The sequence below is a fragment of the Schistocerca americana genome, chromosome 7 (genome assembly GCF_021461395.2).
Source record: "Schistocerca americana isolate TAMUIC-IGC-003095 chromosome 7, iqSchAmer2.1, whole genome shotgun sequence".
Lineage (NCBI taxonomy): Eukaryota > Metazoa > Arthropoda > Insecta > Orthoptera > Acrididae > Schistocerca > Schistocerca americana.
In genome coordinates, this window is record NC_060125.1 from 614318733 (window position 1) to 614336581 (window position 17849).

Here is a 17849-nt window from a genome sequence, read left to right on the forward strand (position 1 = left end):
TCAGTAGACTGTAACGTGACTGGTAGAGATCGCTTCACGATTCTTATCAGTTCAGTTACATTTTTATCTTAAATTAAAGCGATCCGTCCAGATTGTTGGGTGGTGGCTGACATGTTGTCATGCAAAGAAGCAGATCCCGCGACTACTCGTGGTCATCTTCGTGTGCGACAACAAAGCTTCGCCGAAGAGCTGAGTGACATCCTTTCCAGGGCGTGCTGGAGATGTTCTGAAAATGCGGTTTCCGTGACCCCCAAATCTTACTTGAGGCGTATGAAGTATCTATTCAACATGTATGTCAACAACAATCCTGTCCTTCCATTCCTAACAAACGTGAGCTATTTAGTATCAACTGGACAATATTCTCTGTTCAGCCAATTGTGTGTATTGCCTCCCCTTCCAGACGCTGCGCAATCCTCATTAACTAATAGTAAAAAACCGTCCAAATACGGTATCCCAATTAGAAATTGCCTTTTCATGTTTGTACGCCATATTATGGAAGATTTTGCAGCCTTCGCCTCTATTTTCATGACTCGAGGCACATTTTACGTTCGTCCCTTTTGATGCATGCTTGTTACTGCCCCTCCAAAGAGAATGGTGGTCCAGTACAGAGAACACTGAATACATTTCATTCGTTTCTTTGGAGTGATCCTGTTCCGGCTATGATTAGGTTCCCGGTCTTTGTCTATTGCTGACAGTGAATGCGAAGACGTATGAGTCACTTGTTGTTATAGCATAAGGGGTTAGTTTCGTCTCTAATACTCTAAGCAACTTTCATTTATATGGTTATTTGCGCATCTTGATTAAGACGTTAATTGGGTTTCTCTCTTGTTTGTTTGAAAATGCGAACTGCACAGATAAGGAACTCAGGTTTTGTTTTTCTTTCAGTTTTCCTAGTTATGTAACTCAATGTCTCTTTACGGTAATTTTCTGGGTTTTTATTTTCAAAACGTGACGTTGGAGTAGGATCTTATGTGGTCCTTACATCCGAATAAATGTTTATAAATTTGTGAAATTCACCAACATTTTTTAACTGTGCTCTTTACACCTCCTCCCGTGGTTTGGCGACCGTTCTTTAATAAATATAAAGACCTATCACTAACGTGTTGTTTCTGTGTGATGGTGTTTCCGCTGTGCACACTGCCCAAAGTCCTAATCATCTTTGACGGAGCCCACGAGTGCAGCTGTCTTAGGTGGAGGACGAAAAATCACTTTTATTTTGTGTCTCCGAAAATCTGGAGTTTACAAAATTCAGTGTGAATGTGGCCTTTCTTACATCGGACAAACAACTCGTACTGTCCAAGAAAGATGTACAGAACACCAGAGGTACACACGACTTTTACAACCTAACAAGTCGGCCGTGGCAGAGCACTGTATTGATAATTGTCACAGTATGTTGTATGACAACGTCGAAATTTTGGCAACTACATCGTCATTTTGGGACTCGATAGTAAAGGAGGCAATTGAAATTCGCTTGACGACGAACTTAATTAATAGAGACAGTGGTTTCAATCTTGATAAATCCTGGAATCCGGCACTTGCTGTAATAAACTCGCAAAGACGTCGTCACATTGCAGCTCACAATGATATATCGATATGCCAACAAAGATCAACTGCGGAGTCATAGATACAACTCGCGCATTATGCACGTCTCTGCCGCCGACCAACGTCTCTGGCGCATTTGCATCTGTGGCCGCATGCGCAGTCGCGCGGTACAACAGTATAAAGGGACGAAGCAAGCACTGGAGCGGCAGTCTTGCGGCTCACTCTGAAGATGGCTGAACGTTTTACAGCCGAAATACTAGAAGAAGGAGGAGATTTCTTGCGGCTGCACACCCGAAACTTAATGGAACAGTCTTTGCGCCGCCAAAACCTGAAGATTCACATGCTAGGTGTGTTTATTAATCGATGCGATCACGGAGCATGCCGAATAAACATAATAGTTCCACTTTCAGCCACCTTGTGAAAATGTGGCGCTGTATTCAATCAGGATGTTAGATGTTTTGTGTTTTGACGTCGGTATGCTGTTAATTTCTTTTGTGAGGCGTCTTTTTGTGCAAAGGTTAAGAAGGTTGAAGTTATTCGTTCGAAACGCGGCGGCTATTGAGAAGGAAGATCGTGCGCTGTTGGTGGAGTTGTTTATACACGACGGCAGCAATAGCACCGCTGCGCCGCGGGAATATCGCCGACAGAAATGCATCTAAGAGGCCCCACGTCAGCAAGTAGGCTAAGGAATACAATCACGAAATTTGAAGAAAGGGGTGAATTATATGGTGCGGCAGGGAGAATGAGGCGACTCACTCTGATGGCAGAAGTTGATGAAGTGTCTGAATCTGTAACGGGGCGTGCAGCACATGCCACAAATTCCGCAGACAGCGCTCGAACTGTGTCATGGGAATTGTATCTGCCCTGGTCAACAGTTCAAGAGATTTTGTGCCGCAGTTTACACTGGTATCTCTACAAAATTCAGGCTGTGCACGCAAAGAAACCCTTCGACTTTTGGTACGCATGGAAATGGATTACATGCGGCCAGGGAACATTCTTTGGGCCGACGAGGCACTTTTTATTCTGCACGTGCCGCGAATGGACAGAACTGTCGCATATGGGATTTTACTACGCCACATGTTGTTCAGGAATACCCACTACACTCAGTCTATGTGACAGTCGTGTTGTATAACAAGCTCCTTCATTACAGTCTGTTTCTGTTCTAGGAGATGACACCTCGCGGGTCTGTTAGGTCTACAGAGACATCTGCATGTTACAAGAGCCTCCTTGTGCAACGGATTATACCACATTTGCAAGAACGCAGCTGTGTCCACACCACTATTTTCGTGGAAGAACGAGGCGACATAAGATATCTACATCTACATCTACGTGATTACTCTGCTATTCACAAGAAAGCGCCAGACAGAGGGTACAATGAACCACGTTCAAGCTGTTTCTCTACCGTTCTATTCTCGAACGGCACGCGGGAAAAACGAGCACTTAAATTTTTCAGTGTGAGCCCTGATTTCTCTTATTTTATCATGATGATCATTTCTCCCTATCCACGTGGGTGGCAACAGAATGTTTTCTCAATCGGGGGTGAATATTGGTGATTAAACTTTCATCAGATGATCCCGTCGCAATGAAAAACGCCTTTGCTTTAATGATTGCCACTCCAATCGACGTATCGTGTCTGTGACACTATCTCCACTATTTCGCGATAATACAAAACGAGCTGCCCTTCTTTGTACATTTTCGATGTCATTCGTCAGTATCACGTGATGCGGATCCCACACCGCACAGCAATACTCCCGTAGAGGGCGGACAAGCGTGGTGTAAGCTGTCTCATTATTAGACCTGTTGCACCTTCTAAGTGTTCTGCCAATGAATCGCAGTCTTTGGTTTGCTCTACCCACAATATTATCTATGTGATCGTTCCAATTTAGGTTATTTGTAATTGCAATCCCTAAGTATTTAGTTGCATTTACAGCTTTCAGAATTATGTCACTTATCGCGTTATCGAAATTTAGTGGATTTCTTTTAGTACTCATGTGAGTAACTTCACACTTTTCCTTATTTAGGGTCAATTGCCACTTTTCGCACCATACATATATCTAAATCATCTGATGACCTTACAAGACGGTAAATGACAGCTTCATCTGCAAACGATCAAAGACAGCTATTCAGATGTCGTTAATACAGGTCAGGAACAATAGAGCGCCTATACACTTCCTTGGGGTACGCCGGATATTACTTCCGTTTTACTCAATGACTTTCCGTCTATTTCTACGAACTGTGACCTTTCTGACAGTCGCACAACTGAGGCGATACTCCGTAGGCACGTAGTTTGGTCAGAAGACGCTTGGGAGGAACGGTGTCGAAAGCCTTCTGTAAATTTAAAAATATGGATTCAATTTGACATCCCCTGTCGATAGCACTAATTATTTCATGAGTATAAAGAGCTACTTGTGTTTCACAAGAACGAAATTTTCTGAAACCGTGTTGACTATGTGTCAATAAATCGTTTCCTTCGAGGTACTTCATAATGTTCGAATACAGTATATGTTCTAAAACGCTACTGCAAATCGACGTTAGCGGTATAGGCTTGTTATTCAGCGGATTACTCCTACTTCACTTTTTGGGTGTTGGTGTGACTTGAGCAATTTTCCAGTCCTTAGGTACGGATCTTTCTGTGAGCGAGTGGTTATATATAATTGTTAAACATGGAGCTATTTTATCAGCATACTCTGAGAGGAACCTTACTGGTATACAATCTGGACGCGAGACCTTGCGTTTATTAAGTGATTTAAGCTACTTCGTTATATTTGGGATATCTACTTCTATGTTTCTCATCTTGGCAGTTGTTCTTGATTGGAATTGAGGAATATTTACTTTGTCTTCTTTGGTGAAGGAGTTTCGCAAAACCGTGTTTAATAACACTACTTTAGTGGCGCTGTCATCAGTGATTTCACCGTTGTTATTGCGCAGTGAAGGTATTGGTTGCGTTTTGCCATTGGTGTGCTTTATGTATGACCAGAATCTCTTTACGTTTTGTGCCAGATTTCGAGACATAATTTCGTTGTGGAAATTATTAAAAGCATCTCGCATTGAAGTACGTGCCATATTTCGAACTTCTGTAAAACTTGGCCAATCTTGGGGATTTGGCGTTCTTTCTAGTTGACAGGTTTACTTCGCGAAATCGATCCCCCGAGCTCAATACATAGGACTTCTCGTTGTGCGTATATCTGAAAGATCGTGTCTGCCAGGATGTACACGGACTCTTCATGGTCTGAAGGATGGCATACGGCGATATATCGCTGTAATTACATCGGGTATGATGCGAGCAGCTGTCTACCATGTAGTATTACAGATGCAGCCAGTTGCTGCATCGGGAGACAATACTGAAGATATATCTTGCGTACCGTAATAAAGGTGCCAGGAACACCGTTATCACGTGTTTCATTGTTCCTCCTCTTTCCCTGCACTCACGCTACATACTAACAGCTTACAGCACCAGACTTTCAGCTGATGGCAAAATGTGGAACCTTTTTTTTTTTTTCAGCCTATTCCGTGGGCTCACCGGTCAATGTGCGTGCCTACAATGTTTGAGAGTCTTCCGATGTATACAGTCTATACTGTGGCACTTGGAACATCATCAGTTTATTTATGAACACCTGTTACTACAAAGGGCTATCAAATGAGACAATCACGTAGAATTAGTACTACAGAAGCGGGGTGGGAAACTTAGATTCTTTGGAACGGTTCTTGGAAAATGTTATGCAAGTGTAAAGGAAATTTCGTATAACAAGCTAGTGTGATAAATTCTAGAATACTGCACATTGTTGGGATTCCTTATGAAGTTGTCATGGCAACAGATCTGTGGTGGTGGTGGTGGTTAGTGTTTAACGTCCCGTCGACAACGAGGTCATTAGAGACGGAGCGCAAGCTCGGGTTAGGGAAGGAGTGGGAAGGAAGTCGGCCGTGCCCTTTCAAAGGAACCATCCCGGCATTTGCCTGAAACGATTTTGGGAAAACACGGAAAACCTAAATCAGGATGGCTGGAGAAGGGGTTGAACCGCCGTCCTCCAGAATGCGAGTCCAGTGTGCTAAGCACTGCGCCACCTCGGCAACAGATCTCGAACAGTTCATAGACTCACTGTTGGGTTCCTAACAGGCCAGTGTAGCCTGTACATACGTGTGCCTGAGGAATATAATTGTGAATCCTTGAAAGAAAGTAGATCTTGCTCTCACAGATATTTTGCTTAAAGCTAGAGAACATATATTCGGAGAAGTGTATGCGATCGTTGTAGTGCCATCATCGTCCATGTTACGTAAGGATTGTAAGGGAAATATACGGGCAATCTGGTCACGTACAGATATGTACTGACAGTCATTTATGCCTAGGTTAATACGTAAATGGAACATGAAAGAAAATGTAGTGTACCTTCAATCATGCACTGTACAGTGGCTTGTCGAATCTATTGCGTGTATGCACGTTAGACTGGAGAGTGTGTGAAACTCAACTTACGTTACATTCACGCTGGTCGTAATGGGACGAAACGTGCGAACAATACAGTGCTCATTTCAAATGGCGGAGTTCCACACAGGTCTTCAGCGCAACGGCGCTGAACGTCCCCGCAGAGACCTCTCGGGAGAAATGTTCAGATACTTGTTTCGTGTGTGAAAAGCAGTAGTTAAACTTTCCCCGGCGAGGTCACTCATGATGTGAGAATAGATTTTGCTCTTCTCCGTAAGCTTAAACTTTTTTTCATTGGTTGCTTCGTTTTTGTGACACACTGCGCAAGGTCTTTATATTTTCCCTACCACCATTATCCCAAAAATGTGGGAAAATACCAAAAATAAAAAAAATGAGTTAGGTTGAACAATACCTGTACAAAAAAAGCCTACGCTGTGCTGAATTAAAGATAGAGAAGGATAAAAAAGGCTGTTTAATGGAAACTATTTCGACCGTGAATATTCAATTACATCAAGAGAAAAAAAATCAGCTTTATAGGAGCTATTTAGCAATTACAAATACAACAAGACGCAAAAATAGAAGCAAAAAGGTGCTACGTATCATGTTTTAAATGCTTTTTACAGTTATATAACTTCTCGATCAAATGGCAGTTGATATTTTGAAATGTTTGGACACCACTTCCCAGACAGTTTAACTCTCCAGCAACTTAGTTAGGCTTACTATACGAATTTTGTCAAGGACACACTTATGACTTTTCAAAGTCAACCACCATTGCTAATTCCTTTACGTCGTTACTAAATTGCGACTTTTGTAACGCGCACGGTATCTGCTGACCTCAAATTCACCATGCAGTACAGCGCTGAGTGGCGTGACCATACGCTGATGTACAGTCTAGTGTCAACACACCTCAATTTTGCTGTCATGTTTCGTTCCTTGACGTCCTGTTCATGTCCAGTGAAGACAGATCATTGGACGCTTGGTCATCCTTGAAACAGCACCATAACTCTTGAATATAGTGCGTTACTTTAGCGTGTAGCTTTTCCGTATTACTTCACTTTATTTATAAGATTGGCATCCTCGCTGGCGTGAGTACAATAACACCAGAAATACAATAGAATGGTACTGTTACATCATTTTCATAACGGAATGACCTAAACTTTTCACTGTTCTAGTTAAATTAAACATAATTATTAAAATTCAAGTGCTGCATAATCATTTACGGAATAGATATCCGTTGTTACAATTTAAGTAGCAATCTTCTAGCACTTTGACGGGCACATTTCAGGACCTAATGCTGTACTGATAGACGTTGCAAAGCACTCAGAGGCGCATCGCAAATCGAGATACAAAGAGAAGTTTCAACTGCTTTCAGACTACTTGTTCGTGCTTACTCCCACTACCGCAGCGCAAAATGACGTCTGTTCAACAAGCTTGCAATGTTCTGCCTCGCCTAGCTGAGACAAGCCGACTTCAGAATCGCTGAATATCATGCTGAAGACTTATAGTGGCTGCAAACACGAACCCAATGTGTTCCTCGCGTGCCGCATAAACTTCTGAGCTTATATTCGTACCTGTTTATTCCTTGCGACGTCAGCAACACGTGACAGACACGTATAGTGCGATATTTAAAGTTCATACTGGGTAAACCTGGATGCAGTCTATAACGGTACAAGTCTCGCGCACATTTATAAGAATAAAATATCACAGTGGGACGTGAACTGCGTAGAGACTGGGCTGATATTTCACAGGCTAGATAAGGGCTGTAGAAATTCGCTGTCTGTACGTGACCACTAAGCGGCAGCAATCTTCATCAGTATTGAGAGTTTCTTCACAGAATATCAGATTCCAGGCTAGCACCAAGCAGTTAAGCTTGATACATAGCGGAGGGACTGTAACATTTCTCTAGACTAGAGGAAGAGGCGGGTAATCAATGGGTGTGAAACGTAAGCAGGAAAAGGATGAAACCGATATGCTATTTGATGGCGTTTCTTGGTGTCATACTATCCTAGCGACTCACGTTTATGCTGAGTAAGAACACGTTCCAGAGACTTACGCTGGCTTCTTCTTTCAGCTCAGCCATCCGGAACAAACACAGAGGTTGGCGGTCTTGGTAACACAGGAGCGAGAACAGAATTGGGTATTATCCACAATAACTAATGCTATATTAACTAAACAAACACTGTTTTTTTCCTTGTTTCACAAATTTTATTAGTTATGTTACTACACAAACTAGGTTTCTAGTTTTAAGTCCATTTTCAAATACATATACTTGAAAATGGGCTTATAACCCGAAACCTACGTTGTGCAGTAAAATCAATAATAAAATTTGCGAAGCAAGGCAAAGAACAGAGTTTGTTTAGTTAATTTACAATGTTTCATCAAGAACCCTCTGTTGATTCGATGAAAATAATGTTATTTTCTTTCTGGCGTTAGCGAAGTTATGTTTCTGTTTTAGCTATGCTTCACCAAATGCCTCCCAAGTTAACGTGTTATCATTGGTAACGTAGCATAATGTTATGAATATCTGTCCTGCAGTCTTGTAACGCCGACCGGAGGGGCCGTGCGGTTCTAGGCGCTACAGTCTGGAACCGAGCGACCTCTACGTTCGCAGGTTCAAATCCTACCTCGGGCATGGATGTGTGTGATGTCCTTAGGTTTAACTAGTTCTACGTTCTAGGCGACTGATGACCTCAGAAGTTAAGTCGCATAGTCCTCAGAGCCATTTTAAACATTTGAACCAGTCTTGTAACGACAATTTAACGTGTTCATGACGGTATAAATAATACACTGATGAGGCAAAACATTATGACCAACTGCTTAATAGCTTTCTTGCCCGTCTTTGGAACGAAATACATCACTGCTTCTGGGATCCGACAGCTTTTTGGTACGTTTGTGGAGGTAGGTGGCATTAAGGTGGCATTAGGTATCTACGCACAGGACATGTAATTCCCGTAAATAACGGGCCGCTGATTTGCGTAAGCGGTGATGACGCCCGACAGGGAGACAGATGGGTTCCGTACGGTTTACATGAGGCGAATGTGGTCGCCGAGATATCATCGTGAGTTCACTGTAGCGTTGAATGACATTTTCACTCTGCAGCGGAGTGTGCGCTGATATGAAACTTCCTGGCATATTAAAACTGGGTGCCGGAACGAGAGTCGAACTCGAGACCTTTGCCTTTCGCGAGCAAGTGCTCTACCAGCTGAGCTACACAAGAACGACTCACGACCCGAGTTCGAGTGTCGGTCTCGCACACAGTTTCACTCTGCCAGGAAGTTTCACTGTTCTGGCTCTGAGACACCGATAGTTACTCTGCTGAAAGATGACATCGCCGTCAGCCAAGACATCAAGAATGGTGGGATGCAGGTGGTTCGCAGCTGGCAGCGTGTCTTCAATTACTACCAGAGGTCCCATGTAAGCGCAGGAGAATGTCTCCCATAGCATAATACTGCTCCCGCCAGCCTGCGTTCGTGTGTCGCTGCATGTTTCGGGCCGCTGTTCACTTCGATGACGGCGTTTGTGGAGACGACCATCGACCTACTGTGGCAAAAATGTGATTCAACCGAAGAGCCGACACGTTTTCCTTAATCGATGGTCGAATCTCGATGGTTCCGTACCCACCGCAGTCGTAATTGACGATGTACGAGTAGTTGTGTCCACATATGAACACGTAGTGTTGGCTTGCTGCGGAGCTCCATGTTCATTGCACGATGAACGGTATGCTCCGAACAATTGTGTGTAAACCGACATCGTGCGCTTCCGGAAGAGATGTCACCGATCACCTTCTCTCCTGCTGTACAGAACGAAGAAGCCTCCGAAACCCACGTTCTGTGAAGAGGCGTGGAAGTCCTACTCTTCAGCGCCTAATGGTCGTTTCACTGTCCTACTTTTCTTCGTAGATGATCACGACACTTGCAAGTGAACATTGGACTAGATTCACCATTTCCGAGATAGTCGTTCACAGGTTATGCGTAATAGTAATTTGCCCATTGTCAAAGTGGCTTATCTCAGTGGATTTCCCCAATTGCTGCCCATCTCTTTGCACGTGTCTGCTCCACTTACATACTTCTGCAACCACCCCGCATTTTTACGCTTTCTGCTTTCAGTCTGCTGTCTTCATCTTTAAAACTTGGCAAATCCATTAGATGCTGACGGAAGGCTTAGTTCCGTTCATTAACTCTGCATAAAATCGGAACTACGTGGAATATTCGCATCGAGCTTCCGCTATATCTGAATTTGGAAATTACTGTAGGCTTAAAGCTTTGCCCTTCTCACTGATTCACAAGGCGCTATTAATTTTTCTCTATCAAGGTGCCTACAGCCATTTACGTAGTGAGTGTCTACTAAACTCTGTATTCGCAACATCTTTCGTGCGTAACCATTAAACTAGGGTTCGTGATTATGTGTTTAATTTCTCTACTCAGGTTTGACCGCGGTTTATAACGTATTTCAGGTTTAACTGCAAACGTTTTGCATTTGTCAGAAGTGAACTAAGTGTTATCAGTCCCTTTTTAAGTAAGTAGGCGGTTATTATCAATCGAATAAACACAAATATCCTTCTAGCTATGTTGCTGCATGTTAGCTATCCCTTTCTCACTAGTTCAAATGGCTCTGAGCAGTATGCGACATAAATTCTGAGGTCATCAGTTGCCTAGAACTTAGAACTAATTAAACCTAACTAACCTAAGGACATCACACACATCCATGCCCGAGGCAGGATTCGAACCTGCGACCGTAGTGGTCACTCGGTTCCAGACTATAGCGCCTAGAACCGCACGGCCACTCCGGCCGGTTTCTCACTAGTGACAGTCTCGATTCGATCGAATATATTTCTAAATAGGTGGTCAAAACTACTTCTCTGGCGTGTCGGTTGTTGAAATGCACGTGGCATTTGTCAGACAGTGTATTGTTCAGTATTACACCGCAGGAGTGTTTGTCCTTACCGCCGATAACGTTCAGTTTAAGGTCACCATATACTACAGAGGTGTGCTCGCGATATTTCCTTGCTATCGGGTGTACGCTGTCGTAGTATGCTTTTAGGGCCGGTGTGTGGTGTGGTCGGCAGAAAATCCGATACTTCACCGAAGATCACCGATTGTAGTTCACTGTTGAGCATTAAAACTGCAGTGACTTGAAGACGATGTGCACCATACATATAATAGGCGTGAAGTGTACATCTTAGACACGTCCCCTTGCTATTAGTGTGAGAAACAATACTAGTTAGTTACGTACCTAGATATCTCTCCGGAAGAACCGCACTGTGATACTTAAACTATACACGACGGAGTTAATAAACCATAATTTTCAGCCCAGCAATGGAACAACGGGTGGAGGTAATCACATAGTTTCCTTAATTATGCACGGAGACGATTTGATATGAAATTAAATTCAAGGACACGACAGATTACTAAGTTTATTAGTGCAAGCTGATTTGATTAAAAGGTATTGACAAGAAATTCAGTAAAAGGTACTACAGATGCAACGATAATAATAATAAACCCAAAACAAGGAAAGTTGAGGTGACTTATGGTTGGCAAAGTCCAGGAGGGGAAGCTCGTGACGATAAGTTCAGCCCTTCAACGTATTAAATTTCAGCTGAGTCAAATTAGCGACTCGACAAAAGTGACTGCATTCACGCTTGGATTGTAAGTGAAGTTATTGCCAACAGTACCAATCTCAGTGGCCAGATAGAACACAACTGTGAAATTGTTGACAGTTATTAAATTCATCGCTGCTGCCTGTAAATCTCACCGTCGTCGCAGTGTGAATGCGCTGGTTACTAGAAGCAGCGATGGCTCGCTACGCTCTGTTGTGTGGACCGCCGTTGCTGCATCGACTTCGAACGAGGCCTAGCGCCGGAGTCTGTCAGCGAAGTATACGGCTGGAGCGTCATGACCGCAAAGTACGTCTGCTGCGTGCAGAACACGAAGTGTCTCTACCGAGCATTCGGGGTGAAGTAACTCTGATGCAAACATAGACCAAAGTGTCCCCTCTGCGGGAAGAGCCCGAAGTCGCTCAGCTCAGAGCAGAATGCGAGGTGAACCTAAAATCCTTAGAAGATGACATCCCTGTAATGGATGAACCGTATGACGGCGATCTCATAACGATCCAAACACTAAACGAGGCCCTGAAGGAAACAAAAAGCGGGAATTAAGCAGGGTCCGACGACATAACCGTCGAGTCACTTAAATATCGGAAACTATTTTTAAGGCCTAGACTTCTACACTCAAACAATAGGTGTTGGCAAGGACGCCACTTCGCAAAATTGTGTACAGTTGCAGACGTCATATCTGTCCTTAAAGAAAGGTAAACAGAGTGAATGCAATAATTATCGTCGCACAGTATTAACGGACAGAGTGTTTAACGTCTACAAATTATTGCCTAAAATCGGTTATCTGAGTAACGAAACGATTTCAGAAAAGCAAGCTCTTACACTAAATACTGCTTCCAAGATTAAACAAATTATAGAAAGAGGAAGAGATTTCAATAGAGAAACACAAATCGCATTATAGGTAAAGCGTTCGTCCATGTAGATAGGAAAACTTTATGGAACATTTTTCACAAGAATGTATAACCTCAGGTAATAATAAAGGTGGCAGGAAGCCTGTATAAGTGCACAAACAAAGACTAACCATACCAGGAGATATATTGATTAACCAAGGGATTCGACATGGGTGTAACTTATCACAACTCTTTTTGATATATACCTTGAAAATTAGACTGGAACAAAACAAAAATGACGCCTTTCCAAGGGACAAAACTGTCGAGAAGAATAGGGAAAAAGACCACTGAACAGGTGGGTCGCTTCAGTTAGATGCAAAGTATTACGAGCTACCAGAATTAGCTTGTCATTTGCAGTCATAGACCCGGCGGAGGTTGGAGTCCTCCCTCGGGCATGGGTGTATGTGTGTTTGTCCTTAGGATAATTTAGCTTCAGTAGTGTGTAAGCTTGGGGCCTGATGACCTTAGCAGTTAAGTCCCATATGATTTCACCCACATTTTTTTTAGCTTGTCATTTAGAACAAAACTTCATAACAATCGAAAGATAGAACATTAGCAATCAAGTGAAAATTAACACAAGAATCAAGTTTTATAAGATAGTGCCTACACCCACATTACTGTTTGGAAGTAATACAAGGATAACTAAAGACTAATAAAGTAGAATGCAGGCCGCAGAAATTAAATTTCTAAAACGATTTAAGGAATTTACAGTATTAAATAAACTAAGATAGAAAGACACAATAGCACAGCTTGGAATTTGAGCTAGAAGATCTACAAACAATGCCAGATTCAAGACTATCAGACAAGCTCTATGCTTTTATGTATAGCATCCGTAGGAGGACCAAGAAAAAGATGGCTGCGAACTTACAAGACGGAACGGGCTTATGGCCTAGACCATGATGAAATAAGAGCAAATAGACGGAGGAGAAGAAGAAATAAAAGGCACAGAGCGTGTCAGCTCCGCAGAAGCTTACCGCGTCTCACATAGCAATTTCCAACCAGTAAGTATCATTTTTACTACACCATTGAAAACTTAAGCAGACGTTGTTGAACTCCCACCACTGCAGGAAATATAGGGTCCTTCCTCTTAACTTTATGAAACCACACTTCCAGAAACTTGCACCAAAAAGTTTTACGTCACGGTATTATAGCCAATCTAAATTACGAGCTCTTTTCCGCGGAGATATAAAAAGAGAGAAAAGAAAAGGGAAACTGTTGGACTAGATGACGAATAGGTGACCAAAACATGTGACCCTCATTCCCAGAGCTACCCATGTCTTTCAGAAATCTTTGTGTGGTATTACTTATCGACACCACTACATGGCGTATTAGGGTAGGTAACGGAATGGCAAGTTTCCATTCGACGTCGACAGCAGGCGGTAATGTTTCCCCAAGTGTTAGCGGATTTCGTCACTCTGTGTTTCCGCGCAGTAGCGCTGAGACGACTTTATCGCTGATAATAGACACTGCGGTTACAATGAAATTAATATCTCTGTAAATGGATTATTTATGTAATTTAAGCGAACAAGGACATGCAACTTGTTTGTTCTCTCTCCTCCTTTTCAGCCACTGTGTGGTACGGTCACAAAACATATTGTTTGGTGCATGTTAGTTAGGGATTTTGTTATTTGTGCTCACTTTGCATAATAATAACTATTTAATTTCATTGTGTTTGCTATTACGACTAGTCATACCCGTTTTCCTCAGCCTTAGTTCATGAATTTGATAGTTAAATGTGGCTTACTTTGTGTGGAGATGTATGATAATGAATGATCGGGTATTAATGGCAAAAAGTCAGTGTATTACGTTTGGTTGGCTTTCAGAATAGAACCTGCATCTAAAATTTCATTTTTTACAAAACAAAGTTCGATAACTTTTAGGCGTAAATCATGTCCCAAAGTTTTGCTCGCCAACAGACAATTCCGGTAGAGGAGCCAGCTAAAATACATGGTGGTAATCTCTGGCAAATTGCATTCAGATTCTAATATTTAAAAATATTTAAAATAATTTTTCAAGTACATACTAATTTTCTTGCTTTAATTGAAGACTCATTTGGCCAAAGATAATTTTAATTTGATTCAGATTTGAATTTGAGTTCAAACATTTTAAAAGCCAGAATAATATCAAATTAAATACCGATTTCAAAACCCAATAACAAATAATAAAAAAGCCATAATTAAAAGTTCTGTGGGATCTGGTAGACCCAACGGTGCGCATACTGTAAGCCACACCTCCAGTGGCTCTGTATCATGAGAATGTGGCGTGATCGCAGGGAAAGGGGAGGAACAATGAAACACATGATAACGGTGTTCCTGGCACCTTTATTACGGTACACAAGTTACATCATATCTTCAGTATTGTCCTCCGATGCAGCGACGGGCTGCATCTGTAATACGACATCGTCGACAGCTGCTCGCATCATACCCGATGTACACTCCTGGAAATGGAAAAAAGAACACATTGACACCGGTGCGTCAGACCCACCATACTTGCTCCGGACACTGCGAGAGGGCTGTACAAGCAATGATCACATGCACGGCACAGTGGACACACCAGGAACCGCGGTGTTGGCCGTCGAATGGCGCTAGCTGCGCAGCATTTGCGCACCGCCGCCGTCAGTGTCAGCCAGTTTGCCGTGGCATAAGGAGCTCCATCGCAGTCTTTAACACTGGTAGCATGCCGCGACAGCGTGAACGTGAACCGCATGTGCAGTTGACGGACTTTGAGCGAGGGCGTATAGTGGGCATGCGGGAGGCCGGGTGGACGTACCGCCGAATTGCTCAACACGTGGGGCGTGAGGTCTCCACAGTACATCGATGTTGTCGCCAGTGGTCGGCGGAAGGTGCACGTGCCCGTCGACCTGGGACCGGACCGCAGCGATGCACGGATGCACGCCAAGACCGTAGGATCCTACGCAGTGCCGTAGGGGACCGCACCGCCACTTCCCAGCAAATTAGGGACACTGTTGCTCCTGGGGTATCGGCGAGGACCATTCGCAACCGTCTCCATGAAGCTGGGCTACGGTCCCGCACACCGTTAGGCCGTCTTCCGTTCACGCCCCAACATCGTGCAGCCCGCCTCCAGTGGTGTCGCGACAGGCGTGAATGGAGGGACGAATGGAGACGTGTCGTCTTCAGCGATGAGAGTCGCTTCTGCCTTGGTGCCAATGATGGTCGTATGCGTGTTTGGCGCCGTGCAGGTGAGCGCCACAATCAGGACTGCATACGACCGAGGCACACAGGGCCAACACCCGGCATCATGGTGTGGGGAGCGATCTCCTACACTGGCCGAACACCACTGGTGATCGTCGAGGGGACACTGAATAGTGCACGGTACATCCAAACCGTCATCGAACCCATCGTCCTACCATTCCTAGACCGGCAAGTGAACTTGCTGTTCCAACAGGACAATGCACGTCCGCATGTATCCCGTGCCACCCAACGTGCTCTAGAAGGTGTAAGTCAACTACCCTGGCCAGCAAGATCTCCGGATCTGTCCCCCATTGAGCATGTTTGGGACTGGATGAAGCGTCGTCTCACGCGGTCTGCACGTCCAGCACGAACGCTGGTCCAACTGAGGCGCCAGGTGGAAATGGCATGGCAAGCCGTTCCACAGGACTACATCCAGCATCTCTACGATCGTCTCCATGGGACAATAGCAGCCTGCATTGCTGCGAAAGGTGGATATACACTGTACTAGTGCCGACATTGTGCATGCTCTGTAGCCTGTGTGTATGTGCCTGTGGTTCTGTCAGTGTGATCATGTGATGTATCTGACCCCAGGAATGTGTCAATAAAGTTTCCCCTTCCTGGGACAATGAATTCACGGTGTTCTTATTTCAGTTTCCAGGAGTGTAATTAGAGCGATATGTCGCCGTACGCCATCCATCAGATCGTGAAGAGGCAGTGTACGTCCTGACAGACGCGATATTTCAGGTATCCCCACAACGTGAAGTCACATGTATTTCGCTCGGGGGATCAATTTCGCGAAGTAAATCTGTCAACTGGAAAGTCATATCATATGTCGCCTCGTTTTTCCACGAAAATAGTGTTGTGGAGACAGCTGCGTTCTTGCAAAGGTGGAATAATCCTTTGCGTAAGGAGGCTCTTGTAACATGCAGATGTCTCTGTAGACCTAGTACACCCGCGAGGTGTCATCTCCTAGATCAGAAACAGACCGTAATGAAAGAGCTTGTGAAACAACACCACCAGTCACATAGGCTGAGTCTAGTGGGTATTCCTGAACAACATGTGACGTAGTAAAATCCAATAGGCGACATTTCTGTCCACTGACGGCACGTGCAGAATAAAAAGTGCCTCGTCGGTCCAAAGAATACTCCCTGGCCGCATGTAATCCATTTCCATGCGTACGAAAAATCTAATGGTTTGATTTCGCGCACAGCCAGAATTTTGTAGAGATACCTGTGTGAACTGCGGCACAAAATCTCTTGAACTGTTGACCAGGGCAGATACAATTCCCATGACACAGCTCGAGCGCTGTCTGCGGAATTTGTGGCATGTACTGCACGCCCCGTTGCAGCTACAGATACTTCACCAACTTCTGCCATCAGAGTGAGTCGCGTCCTTCTCCCTGCCGCACCACGTATGTCTCTCGATTCCTCAAATTTCGTGAATATATTCCTTAGCCTACTTGCTGACGTGGGGGCTCTTAGATGCATTTTCTGTCGGCGATATTCCCGCGGCGCAGCGTTTCCATTGCTACCGTCCTGTATAAACAACTCCACCAACAGCGCACGGCCTCCCTTCTCAATAGCCACTACGTTTCATACGAATAACTCCACCCTCCTGAACGTTTTCAGCAAAAGACAATTCGCAAAAGAAATGAAAAGCATAAAGACGTCAAAACAGAAAACTTCTAACAATCTGACTGCACACAGCGCCATATTTTCACAAGGTTGCTGAAAGTGGAACTATTATATTTCTTTAGCATGCTCCGTGATCGCATCGATAAATGAATATCGAAAATCGATAAATAAATCCAGCTCCCTGCGATGTATGCACCCTGCACTGCAGCCACTGGTACCGTCTGAGTAATTATAAGAATCAGGTATTGCTCCGAAATATGTACTCGTTGTGTCGTGCTTAATGTTCTCATCACTTTTTAAAAGATATTGTCACATTCTTTCTTACAGCCAGTATGTTACATTAACAAACTACACCAAGTGCTAATAACGTCCAAGTCTTTCTGAAATCGTGCAACGATGGTGCTTTCCTTCACACGCCGGCATTGGCTAGCTAACACTGTTATAGAGCTGCAGTTTCGGTCGATAAATCGTTTACGTACTCTAGCTAATCTGCATTAGTGACAGTATAAAACCTTTCGAGCGCTACACACTCTTCACCACAATAAAAAAGTTTGCGTGTTACAG